Below are 13,778 nucleotides of genomic sequence, written 5' to 3'. Positions count from 1 at the left end.
TTCAGGATGGAGAAACTCGTAAAAGTGAGTGTTTCCTGTCAATTCTTGGACTGTGCATAGTACAATGTTGTGAACATAAGCAATATTTCTCTCGTCGACTTTCTAGTTAAACCTACAGGAGAGCATGGCCATTATGCTAGTTCAATTTAGTTATTTTTGCTCTATACATTCTGGAATAAAATTCACTTCTAACCCCATTATGATGAATTTAATTTGCTACGATCTCAGTCAGGCTAACGCGTTTACATGTTCTGTATCTGAAAAGCCCAGACAGACATACCCAATTATTTAATTTTCTCTGCCATATAAGTGCACTGAACATTAACCCCCCCTCCTCTGGGTGCAAAAGGTGTCTCACTTACCATTGATGCATGTTACATGTTGCTTCTAGTCTGATGAGATTTAAAAAGATCTGGATATACAGTATGCTGTAGCTGCACATCCTGTTCACAATTATATTCATGCACATTTTGCTTTTCCAGACTGTCATTTTATTGAGCCTCCTCGAAAATGGCCTGCTTAAAAGCACCTTATCACTAAAGTGTGTTTCTCCAACTCGCCACTTTTTAATTTCTTTCAAAAAAAAGAGGCAATACTCTTTCTAACATGGCATGTGGCCCATCTCTTCAATAGGAATTGAGTTATGGTTCCATCAAGCAAATCATGTCTTGAACCGAGCAGGCCCAGTGAACTACAAATTCGCTATTTGATTACTGCTTTGCGTTGACGGAAATCTATTTGAGGATGCAACGTGGTGGAATTCCAATATGGACGCCCTCTAGCCATTGACCCCGTCTCTCTAAGTGGGCGCCATGCTTTTAGTGCGTGTTCAACGGTTGTTGTTGCCCGTCTTCTGCCTCCCGGCTCCTCGGCAACACTTGTGATGGTGCCCCACGCCGGCTTCTTCTCCTGGCTTATTTATTATTTACGCGTAAGTGAATGTGAATAACCTACTTTTTGAGTCAAGAAGAGCGATAAGGCTTTTTACAATGCACAAGCAACACAATAGTGAACGGATGAATACATTTCTTGCATTGGATTGGATTGGATAACTTTATTCATCCCGTATTCGGGGAATTTCATTGTGACAGTAGCAAGAGGGTGATTAGACAGAACAACAAAGCAAAAGCACAAAGTACAAAGCAAATCAAAGTAAATGGGATCATTAAGAATCACCAAATCAAATCATTAAGACAGAAAAGCAGCAAAAACACAAAACGAGCAAGAGTGGACGGAGCTACCGCCGCCGGCTGTCTCTTGAACGGCGCCATCTTGGTTGCGGTAGCTAAAACGGATACAGACTCAAAAAGACGTTGTAAAGTTGGACAAAAACTGGAACCACACACTGGAAGTCTTCCAGAAGATGGGGAACTTCTGCAGACTGGGACTGAGGTAGAGAATATGCAGTCACTCTTCCAATCTTATCCGCACAGTTCTTCAGTAGTCTGGAGCTGAAGACAACAGTAGCAGAGCAGAGCTCCTCGACTCCGCTTCCGGCCTGGTAAGCGCCGACAGCTCTTCCATCTTATCCCATGATGGAATGGTTGGTCAGAAGTGTTGCTTCTTCTCCCGGCACATTTGTCCAGCTCCAAATTTCCAGCGGGATTGAGGTGTTGCTCCTGCTGCTGCGTATTGTAACAGCTAGTCCCATGTGTATGACAGCGTAGGCATGACTGAATGGTTCCAAAAAAGAAGTGGCCGAAAGAAGCCAGGCTAACAGAACAAAGAAAGTTGTAAAAACATTAAAGTAAAAAGTATAAAGTACAAAGTAAAGTAAAAAGGATTGTATTAAGAAATATTAAAATGTAATTAAAAAAGATAGAAGGGCTGTAAAACACGAAAAACAAATAAGAGTGGACAGAGCTACTGCCACTGGCTGGTGACGGCGTCAACTTGGATTGATTGAGTTTTAGCCGACAAATCCCCCCAAAAATGGCATTTGGAACTTTTCTGACTGCAGCAAAAGTCATGCAATTAGGAATTTCTAAAACAATTTTAGTCAAATTCATTATTCACACAAACTATCAGAATTGGTGGCTCTTGTGTGCGTTATGTTATCAGAGTATATGGTGCAAAATCTCAGTTCAACCGACATCAGTGTGTTGATACATTTATATGTTTCTCTCACTCTTTTTTTAAAATAGATTTTGTGAAAGTATCGTAGTATTTTAAAAAGACCAACTTCCACCAGAGATTAATGGGAACATAAAAAAATACAAGAAAATATACACTGAAATCATATGACGTAAGCGGACTCCCATAAAAAAACTAAAACTTATCACCACCACACACACCATCACTTACTCGAGTCTTTTTAATATTCATTGTTAAAATAAAACAAACAATAATAAAAATTTACATTTTTCAGTCTTGCAAAAAAGGGGGAGGACTCCCCTCTTCATGTTTTGTTAATTTATCTATCCCGCTTTGTTGTAATATTTTGGTGCCAGTACAAATTATCATGATGGCAAAAGTATGTATCTATATATCTATATCATAATTATATATAAATGTAGAAGGAACTAAACCTTGGTTGCTTGTGTAGTTACCAAACAATAAAAATACAGCATAACACGCAGTAATAATAATGTAAAAAAACACGACATAAACTTTCACAGAAAATAAGTTACACTTTTTTTTATAATTTGGTTTTGCAATATATATATATATATATATAATGTATAAGTATTGTAAAGTGCTTTGAGCAACATTTTAATGTCTATATATAATCATAGATGTATGCTAATCTGATAGAACACGGGTTTAATCTCCTGTTTGCCCGCAGCTATTTCTTTCGTTTTTCCCCAAAAGATCTTCCTATACCCGCGAGGATGACGTTGCGCATCTAGGGTTGTTGGAATTCTTCAGAATTGATACTGAAAATGAAGCCGTTAATAGATTTGAATCTGCAAAATGGGATTTACCCTCAAGTGTGCTTATGTTTTCTTCCTTGAATACATACATATGTACTATACATAATGTGGGTTTTCTCCAGGTACTCCGTTTTCCTCCCACATTCCAAAGACATGGTAGGCTGATTGGACACTCTAAATTGCCCCTAGGTATGAGCGTGAGCGTGAATGGTTGTTTGTCTTCTTGTGCCCTGCGATTGGCTGGCCACCAGTTCAGGGTGTCCCCCGCCTCTGCCCCAAAGTAAGCTGGGCTAGGCTCCGGCACCCCCCGCGACCCTAGTGAGGATAAAGCGGTTCAGAAAATGAGAGAGAGAGAGAGATATTTGATGTTAGTTTTTCCCTTTATATCTACATTTTTTGGAATATTTTGTGGTAGAATATTTTTACATGATTGTGTAATTGTGTGCATGTTTTATGCTATTTCGACTCCAACTATGCCTGCCAACTTGAATAATTTTGATTGCAGAATAAGCTGTGTTAACCAGATGGCCTACTCGTATTGCCATTTTTTTTAGGCTTTTTTTGAGTATCGACTGAATTTATATGGTTACAGTACAGCACTGCATGTGGAGTGACTTATGATCCAGAAATGGCTTGGATTTACTGTAAAATAAATTGCTGAAATCTGGCTTACAACAGAATTTTGTCACCTATTATAGCTGTGATTTGTTTATTTTCTCGGATGAGATTTTCAGAAGCTACATTTCCTTTGTTAGGTCATTAAAATTCTCTTCCCCAGAACGGAAACCAAACAACACCAACCTCTAAAATGACATTTGACTAATTACATTTATTTTCGAGAGACTAGTGACAAAGAATGTCCAGCCAATTTTATTTTGTTGATTTGTTCCACACATCCATACCGCTAAACTATTTAGGAAACTTATTCTTCGCTAATATGGCACCCATTTTTCACCAGTTTGTTTTATTGCACCTTTTGCTAGTTTTTTAGTTGATGTAGACATTTCATCCGAGTGTAGTCGTCATAATAGTCCAACTATATTGTCATTTGCCTATAGACATTCTCACTCAGAGCCTTTCCTTCTTATGTTTTTAATATGACCAAATTTCACATTTTCTTCTGTCAAGTAAATTTTCCTTTTAATAAAAAAATAATGTTATTAATCAACGCAAACCAGTAGTTGACTACCAACCCAGAGGCGTTGGATAGATTACTAACTAGTGAGAATAGACAAATAGAGGTTTTGTGGATGCAGATGTTGTTCACATCTGTAACTATAGATGGCAGTGTTCTTACAGAAATTAGGCTATAGTGGGGTGAGCCACTCATTTGCTTTCAATGTGTGTTGGAGTGAGTATCACTATTCCTACCCTGGTTAACTAAGGGTGCTTGACATTCCTCAAATGACTTGAATTTCCCTGTGGCCGCTTTACATTTATGAAGGTGCTTCAACTTAGTTCTTTTTTTGTGATAAATACACCCATGCCTAAATGGTTGTCTTATGAAATGTCTTGACATTGGGCTGTATAATCAGTATATTTTCGTGTACTGTTAACTATTTCAATTCCAGGCCTCTACTCATATCATGTGGTGTTTGTTTGTTTGTTGTATACTAGCACTTTTTGAGATTTATTAACAAGATATTGGCACCAAATGAAATTTAGGCTGGATACTTCGCTTAAACCAAGTTGAATGTTTTTGGTAAGTGGGAGGAAGCAGTCTGCATGGAGTTAATGCACGCAAGCATGGGGATGCCAACTCCTCATGGGGAAAAAACAAACCCTTGACCTCAACAGTCTGAGTCAGACGCTACTGCTAACCATTATCCATCACATACTAAGTATTTAATAATAAATATATTGGCAGCTCATCTTTAGGGACTTAGAGTCCTGCTGCAGACACAAAATGTCAAATCAACAAAAGTAAATGTTGGTGAAAGGCTCATCTGCTTCTTGGCTGCTGTTGAGCTTTCTGCATTTGGCACCTTGTCAAAATGTTCAATTATTTTTGAAAGTTAAGTAGCATGCTCATTTCATTCGTTGGAACATGAAACATATTTTCCTTGCAACTAATGCTTTGCTTATCGTCGTATTTTTTTCATTACATTTTGTACAACTTTCCAACTTGTGGCTTGGTAAAGAATGGTTAGCACATTGGCCTCATAGTTCCAAGTCGTGGGGTCGATCCCTCACTGTGTGGAGCTTGCATGTTCTCCTGCCTTGCATGGGTTTTCTCTGGGTACTCCGGTTTCACCCCACATCCCAAAATCATGCGTGACCGGACGTTTGGTCGCTGGACGTTTGGTCGCCGCACGTTTGGGTCCGGGCGACCAAACGTCCGGCGACCAAAAGTCCGGTGACCAAACAAGGTAAAACAACACGGTCTACGCATCAATCAAAGCCAACAATGGCCCTGAGCAGTTTCACTGAGTGGACGTGTGAGTGTATAAGAGTTTGTATGTACATGAGTTGTCCCCTTAGGAAGGGACATCAGTCAGGGTCTTAACAAGTTCTCCAACAAAACACAATAAAAGTACGGGAAATTTGGAGCTTTTCCTAAGCCTAATAATTAATAGGGCATTAAGTATGACAAAAGAATAATTCGCAGTTTGTATTTAGGGAATTTGAGCAACAATTTTAAATGGTAATTATCAATAACCTTCCGGACAACCAAACGTCCGGCGACCAAACGTCCGAGTACTAAAATCATGCATGATAGGCTGATTGAACACTCTAAATTGCCCGTGAATGGTTGTCCGTCTCCTTGTTCCCCTGCGATGGGCTGGCCACCGATTCAGGGTGTTCCCTGCCTGATGCCCGTAGTTAGCTGGGATCGGCTCTAGCACCCCCGTGACCCTTGTGAGGATGAGAAAATGAATGAATGAACAACTTTCCAACTTGGTTGACAATTAACATGTATCAATGCATTTTTGGAAGCCTCGTGCCCGCAGTTCTAAAATCCAATCTGCGCCCCTGGTTTAAAAAAAAACGTGTGTAAAGAGAGGGGGCGGTCTATTTATTGCCTGTGCGCACGTTGCACGCCGCCAGTGAGTGAGTGCGCGCGCACCACCTCACGGTGATGATGATGATGATGATGATGATGATGGTGACGATGATGGAGCCGCGCGTCCGAGTCAGTCCAGCTCAGTGCGGCGCACCTCCGCTCCGACGATGCCCGCACAGCACCCCCATTTCACAGCTTCTCGTCCAGTCACGTTACTTGGGAGGACTTTCCCCACCGATCACAACTAAAGGAATTCTCTTGTTCTCCTCGTCCATGATCTTTTGAAGTTTGCGCATTTTTTCTTCTTCTGGCGCGTGGCTGCAATCGTAGGCTACGGACTGTGCGCCTTGAATGAAGGTGAAAACAGGTGGGCGGAAAGGGAAAGGAGGCGACACTTTGGGGGTCGTCGCAGTCGGCGGAGGCGACACTTTGGGGTCGTCGCAGGCGGTGGATGCCAGTCCTCCAGCCGGCATCTGCTCCCACAGACTGGGCTGGAGGAAGAGGAGGATTCCGGGACGGAGTGGGAATTTCGGGATGAGGAGGTGAGCTTTCCGCTCTATGGGGGGTTAAAAAAAAGATGAAATGTGTAAAAGACTCACATTTGGACGATCGCATTTCATGCAGGTTTGGCGTTCTCACTACGGCGTGCATGTGTGCCTGCCTTTATTTGTCCGTGCGTTCGAAATGAATTGCAAATACCTAAAACCTGCAGCAAGCATCTTTGAATTATTTTCTCAAATTATATTCAAGTGTGATGCAGTCTTGGTTATGTGCATGGATAACACTGCATACACACAATCGACGCTTCCGATTGGTTTGGTCAAAATGTGACAGCAAGATGACTCCAATTTTCACATTCTTCATGCAAAATTGAACCAACTTGGCCATGCATGCAATTTGGACACAGTGACAAGTGACCTCGATCTTTTATTTTGTTCATACTTGGACTTTCCCTTTTTGGTACTATTTCCAAGGATAAATGTTCTTCAGATTTTTTTTCTGTGATGGAATAGTATCGCTATAATGAATGATGAATTGACTGGAAATAGTTTAACCAAGACTTGATAAACAAAGGAAATAAAACTTACTGCTGGTTAAACCATCTCCACGCTTAAGTTTTCCTTGCACAACCTAATACTCATATTACTAAACAGAATATAAGCAATAGTGTCCATTTATTTACTGTTGTAATTGCTTATGTAGACTGTTATAGCCTTTAATTAATGATTAACAATACGTTTTTGTATGTACTTTTTTTACAGTGCATTAATCACAGCAGTTTTTTCCCTCTTGTAAAAGTAATGTACACGTGTTTTCCTAGTGACTTTAATCTTTTTTTAAATGTTAGACATCACTTTTTCTTGATGATATATTAGTATCAAAATATTCACACTTATTTAGTTTTATTTTCTCATTATCATCATAACCTGACTGGTTGATTTGGACAAAATGCAGATTTCTCCTTTGGTGACGCGCAGGGTTGTTACTGTTTTAAGAGCTACAATATGTTTCTAGTGAGCGTATGTCAACAGTTTCTCATTGTCCTCGTTGATTTGTGACCAGCCCCATCCACTTGGACCAATAGCTTCATCTGTTCTATTCAGCCGAGGTGACTACAAATCTTCCCGCTGCAATGCTTCCAAAGAAAATAAAACCTTGCCTTCTCTTGAAAATTGCAGCGCATTTGCATGAAAATAATGTACATCTGCTTGGGTGGATGGGGAGCATATTAATTCCTCTGCCCTTGCAATCAAACCTAAGTCCGTCTTTTGTGAAGGCACACATTTATTTTATTTTTACGCTCTGTTATAAAGTTGCCACATCATTATTTTAATACCCATCTCATGGTATAGTGTGCATGTGTGTTGGACCCAGCAGCCGTTGGGCTGCAAATTGCTGCATTTAAGAGAAGCTTCCAGCATTGGTCTGATTATCACAAGCTCGTTTGCGTCAAGCTAATTATCATCAATCTTGTTAAGAAAATCACACATAGACACGATCTGTTATTGTTTTACTCAACTCTCGCTGGCAATGCTGGAAGTGATTTTTCAAAGATATGTTATCGGCATACTGATACTAACTTCTGTAAAATATCTGTGACGCTAAGATATTTGTTTTTAAAGCTTTATTTTATTCTGATAGATTCAAAGTTTTCAATGATAGATGTCATTTGCCTAGATCCCACTTTTCTTTTTTAAATGCAACTAAGCAAATTAGACCTACCAAAGACCAATGCCTGTTGATCTTAATTCATTGCTATGCGAATTAAAAAAATATTCCAATGTGTAATTGTTAAAACTAAATACATTTTTTTTAATATAACGTCCCTTTTTTGTTTAATTTAGATAAGTTATATAATTATTTTTTTTATTCCAATGTTTAATTGTTAAAACTAAATACATTTTTTTATATAACGTCCCTTATTTTGTTTAATTTAGAGAAGTTATATCTGCATTTTGACTCAGATACTCTGGTAATGAGTTTACATATCCATTACATAGTTTGGATTTTTTTAATGAGGGCTAAATCCCACATAACAAACACATTTGCGTATTTGTTTGGATAGTTCAAGATTTTATATTCCCGAATGTTATGAATTTGAGTGTGAATGGTTTATCTGTATGTGAGCCCTGCGTTTTACTGACGCCCATTCCATGTTGATCAATTGCATCACACACAAAGCTAGCTGGAATAAACTCTCGCCTGATCCTAATGAAGACTGCATGAAAAAAAAACTAGATTCATGGATTTGAAAATTCCTGCTAGTTAGGTCCAATTTGATCAAATACGTTTTCGTATCAAGACGGTTGAATACTCTCTTTCAACAACCATTTTTGTCATTATGTACGTATTATGTTTTAGGAATCGAAACACAAAGCAAACTCCCACAAAAACAAGATACCGACTCCTAAAGGCCTATTCCAAATTGATTGAAATTTAGATCAAGAGAGTGAGTGACATTTGGCACAGCTGAGCGATGCAGGTGATGTTAGCCCGTCAACAACTGTGTTGCACCGAGAGGATTTATTTCCATCTGCCGGAAAGACTTTTTATAGACTGCTTTCACATGTTTATCTTGTCATATTCCACTTCAGGAGGAGTAGACTTAGACACATTTGAATGTGATGATCCTTAGCTTTGAGATTTGCAGAATTGAGTTCTACAGGTTTTTCAGTTTCTTGTGATGCGGCCAAAGAGATGTTAAAAGTGAGATTTTGATTTGTTAGCACTGTTTTACTTCCTCATGCTAATTTGGAGTGCCCATCATGAGGGTTGCAGGCCAACCAATGAGCCTTTTACGCAAAGTTCATTATCGTGAGTTAATTATGATCTAAGACGTATCACTTTGCAGCAGAGTGAGTTGCTGCTCCTTTGAACGTTGTGTCAAACTCCAGCAGAGTCCCCCTACCCCAGACTATGACCCCCACTACCACTCCCCCACCCCCTTTAGGCAAGAAGACTCAGTGCCATGTAGCTTGAGAGATTTTGACAAGTGGCTGCGCATGGAGGCAGAATCCTTGACCTATATCTTAATGAATGAATACCGTGAACACATCCCTGGCTATGTATTTTGACCCCCCCAATCCAATTGCAACCCCACTCTAGCCAACTGTCTTTCTCAGTGGACGCACATGTAAGATAATGGGGCTTTTGTGCAACCGATGACTGACTCACTCTAGTCTAAGATTTAGTTTCTGTCTTCATGCTTGAGCCAGTGTACAAATATTCAGCGGGGTTTGTTTTCATGCAATTGCACCCCCCTCCCTCACGTTGTGCATTTCACCAGGATCCACTGTACAGCTGTCACAATGGTGTGCTGCGTTCCCGCTCTTCTTCACAGACTCCTTATGTGCTTGTTTGTCCAAAATTCTTGCCTTGTTTGACCAGATTGTGCTGCAGAATTTGGACTGTTTTGACAGTGGAGTTCATCACATGGAATTTTTTGGGGGAAGAAGAACTTGAAGAGTTTCAGATCTCTCAAATGCTTAGATTACTAATTTTCTAAAACCAACATTATTCAAATGAGTTACTTCAAAGCTCATTGGTGCAGTTGTAGGAGCGCAAATCAAGCGGACTTCCCTCAAACTTTTTGGACATCCTGGCTGAAAAAAAAACAAGATTCTTCACTTGAGAGTGTGAATAACATCTCAATATTTGCTGATGATAAAACATTCCCAAGGATTGTTTTATTGCTTTCTGGTAACTGGAATAATTTTGAGTCAACTATATCCTTAAGTATCAAGATTCTTCACGTATAGATATAGAACGTGTGCGGTCGATTGGTCGCCGGTCTTTTTGTCGCCGTCTTTTGGTCGCCCCGACCGCGACAACGGCGACAAAACAAGGTAAAACAACACGGTCTACGCATCAATAAAAGCCAACAATGGACATGAGCAGTTTCACTGAGCCGACGTGTGAGTGTATAAGAGTTTGTATGTACATGAGTTGTCCCCTTAGGAAGGTACGTTAGTCAGGGTCTTAACAAGTTCTCCAACAAAAAACAATAAAAGTCTGGGAAATTTTGAGCTTTTCTTTAGCCTAATAATTAATAGGGCATTAAGTATGACTAAATAGTAATTCACAGTTTGTATTTAGGGAATTTGAGCAACGATTTAAATGGTAATTATCACTTACCTTCCGGGCGACCAAAAGACCGGCGACCAATCGACCGTGTACCGTATAGAATAGTCAGCTGTAAAAATGTTGTGGGAAATTGTTACTTTCAGGAGATAATAATTTGAATTTTAGTGATGGTCAAATGCTAAAACATTTACAGAACACTTTATGAGGTGGTACAAAAATCAGTTGAAGGTCGAAAAATTTAGGATTTGCTAATTTGGGATAATCCTGCATTTACTCAAGATCTTATACAGTATGTTGGCCCACTCTCACCTCTAATTGGCCTGTCCTTCAAAAATGCATTTTTGAAAGGTAGACTGACATCTTTCTTAACTTTTGACGAATCCACACCCCCTTGTTTTGTTGAAGGCTCAGCAGCATGGATGGCCAAAATGAATATTTGGTCCACTTTCTCAGTCCAACAGATGAGTAAAAAAGACAGTTTTAAAGGAAGTGAAAGAATTGCCACTTTAGGTCTCCGGTTCCATTGCAATTCTTTGTTGAACCGATTGGTCATAGTCTACATTCCATCACAAAATAAAGCAATACTCAGGAAGAAATGGTTTGTGACCTTGTGCTTCCATTTGCATTACATCCAACATCGACAAATAATAATAATGTGATGATATTAGGTCTTATGTGGGCTGGAATGTAAGCCATTTGTGCATAGGTGCCATCAATAATCAATTAGTTGGGGACATAGAAAGGTGTGCTTGCTTTGTTTATGGCAACTTGACAAAAATTGAGCAAGAAAAAGAAAAGGGGAGGACCAAGGAGGAAGGGGGCGGCATGATAGATGCCAAGAGGCAGCTGCCAGGAACAGATGATTGTGTGTGTATGCGTTTTGCATGTGTGTGATTTGTGCATGGCTGCGTGCGATTGTGATTTGAATTTCAATTTGTTTGGCCGCCCGACGCCTGTTTTCTCGAGACATGTTGTTTGTTCGTATGGAAAGTAACATTACATCACTTAGGTCAACACTGACCCCTGTTGATGAGAATGTTTTGCCGTGGTGCATGCAAAGATAGTGCGTTAAAGTCAGTCATTTGACTTCATAAAACGTATGCTTAAAGTGCGTCTCCACCAATGTTCCCTCTAATTTTTTGTTTGTCTGGGCAGAAAGACAACCTCCCTGAGCACACTGAGTACCGACCGGTGTGAGCAACATCATCATTGCTCGCTATGGGCACACACCAGTATCACACCTGCCATAAGCAGATGCATGTCTACTACACATAAATGATTTATTAATAATAAAATGTAATGATTAATATCTATGAATTTGCGGCCCGGCGGATGAGTGGTTCGCGCGTCGGCCTCACAGCTAAAAAATAAAATTAAAAAAAATTGGGATTTTATACTGTGCGCTCCATATGATTTGCTGTGCGCAGAGAAGACGAGAGTAGTGCGCGATTGCGCACGCGCGCAGCTTAGAGGGAACATTGGTCTCCAATGACATTTTTCCAAGTAACAACATCTACCAAGTTCGTAGATCGCGAAAGAAAAAGTCAACCACTCCTGGAATAAATTCGGCATCCATGGAGGTGTCACACGAGGTGAAGAGCTGAATGCAAGGCAAGGGGGATCATCTCAGTCCAATGTGACGATTTCTTGGTATAAAACCAAAAACTGATTGGAAAAACTTGACTGAAAACCGAAAAGCCAAAAAATACACATGTATACAATTCGTTTTGTATTACCAATATTTGTGCCAATACTGTGCTTTGCTTGTAAAACTACTGCATTGTGGCAAAACCTAACTTAAAAAATGATCATTATGTTTCCATAAAATATTTGTTTTCATTAGGTGGGATGGTAGTGTCAACTCTGAACCATAGTTGGGAGTGATCAGATATTCGGTTTTAATTTGCACACCATTAGAAATTGCAATTCTGCAGTTCTGCACAAATGACGCTTAAGTCATTGTGTTACGCCCGTATTTTTCTTCCCGCTTAGTTTATATGTGAAATATTTTATAAACTTGCCATCTTAACAAAAGGTGCTGTGCTACAATGAAATAAAATAATAATAATCATCAACTCAAGACATCATTGTTTGTGTATGTAATCTGGATTTGTGTGTCTGTGTTTGTATAAATCAAATAGACTCACACAATGTTCTCCAAATTTTCCTCCCTCGTCAAATTTCGTTTTTGTACCAGAGAATAAGCACTTGCTTCTTTTTCCCCCCCATTCAGCTAATTATAACAAATTGCTAAGAGCAACAGACTGGTCTTTTCTGAAGTAGCGTCTCTCTAAGCTCTAACCAAAATCATTTAGAAACACACCAAACACGACAGCATTTGGCAGGAGTTGCAATGAAAATTATTAAATAACGAGTTGACACACTGATTTGAGTGCAACTCTCTTTTTTTCCACAATAAATGTCAGTCTTTTGCTTAACAATTGCACTACTCTAGTTCATCCCAGTTTTAGTCTTTACATTATTTACTGAGTGCTCACAAAATGTATTAATTAGCTTTTCTTGGAGTGATTAGTATTTTCAAGGCAAATACTAATGTTGAATTTGGCGTGTTTAGCAAATCATTTTCTCTGATATTTTCTTTTTAAATGCAAAGTTGATCCTTAAATAAACATCTGTTAAGCACTACCGAGTCCTTGACGTGTACACCTGAACTGTATATTTCTCTTGCTGCCCCTACTAGCCTCCTGACAAGCATCAAAAATTACTCTCTCTATACACGTTCACTGTTCCTGACCCCTTTTTTTGCGATTTATCTGATTATCTTCTGACTTTGAGGGATCATTAGGGTCATTTTAGACTGGCCGAACTGTTTTGGCAAGCTATTGTTTGTGAGACTAGCCTTGGTATTTGCTCGCCTAAATTGCCTGTAGCCTATATATACCATAAAGACGTTTTTTTTTAAATTATTCTGATCACAAAAAATAATGGCATTATAAGGTAGGAGTTATATGTCATAAAATGTTTCTAATCTTGGGGGGACTTAGGTTTCTTCATTCATGCCCACACATTATTGGTGATCAGGGTCCGAGAGACTGACAATATGCTGAAATCCAGTAAGAGGAAAAGGGGTGGTCTGGGAATGCAACATTGAGTCAGACAGGATGTGAAGGGGAAGCTGGAAGGGAACATGAAGGCACAGTGGCTCTCATAGTCATGTGGCGGAAACTTGTTCAAAACACTACTTGGCTTTAACAGAGAGTTGGAACATGGTCCATCCTAATATGACTTGATGAACCTTTCGTTTGAATTCAGTTTTTACTAGTGCAACAAAACCAGATGTTGAATTATTGGAAACT

At 39.4% G+C, this 13,778-nt stretch overlaps 1 protein-coding gene across 2 annotated transcripts in view; it reads left to right on the top strand.

Moving 5' to 3' along the window:
* The window catches only part of plxna2 (plexin A2), a 250,079-nt gene that overhangs the window by 90,591 nt on the left and 145,710 nt on the right, over nt 1-13,778 (top strand). The window contains exon 1 of one of the 2 annotated variants that reach the window (XM_077610569.1): nt 5,937-6,419. The exons of the other annotated variant lie outside the window; for it this stretch is intronic. The gene's annotated coding sequence lies outside the window, so the exon portion shown is untranslated. Of the gene's footprint in view, nt 1-5,936; nt 6,420-13,778 lie in introns of those variants that run through there. 2 annotated transcript variants of the gene reach the window in all.

Source organism: Stigmatopora argus, chromosome 1 (assembly GCF_051989625.1).
Source record: "Stigmatopora argus isolate UIUO_Sarg chromosome 1, RoL_Sarg_1.0, whole genome shotgun sequence".
In the NCBI taxonomy this organism is placed as follows: Eukaryota; Metazoa; Chordata; class Actinopteri; order Syngnathiformes; family Syngnathidae; genus Stigmatopora; species Stigmatopora argus.
The sequence above is the reverse complement of the archived record's forward strand: the minus strand, read 5'-3'. Positions and strand labels throughout refer to the sequence as shown.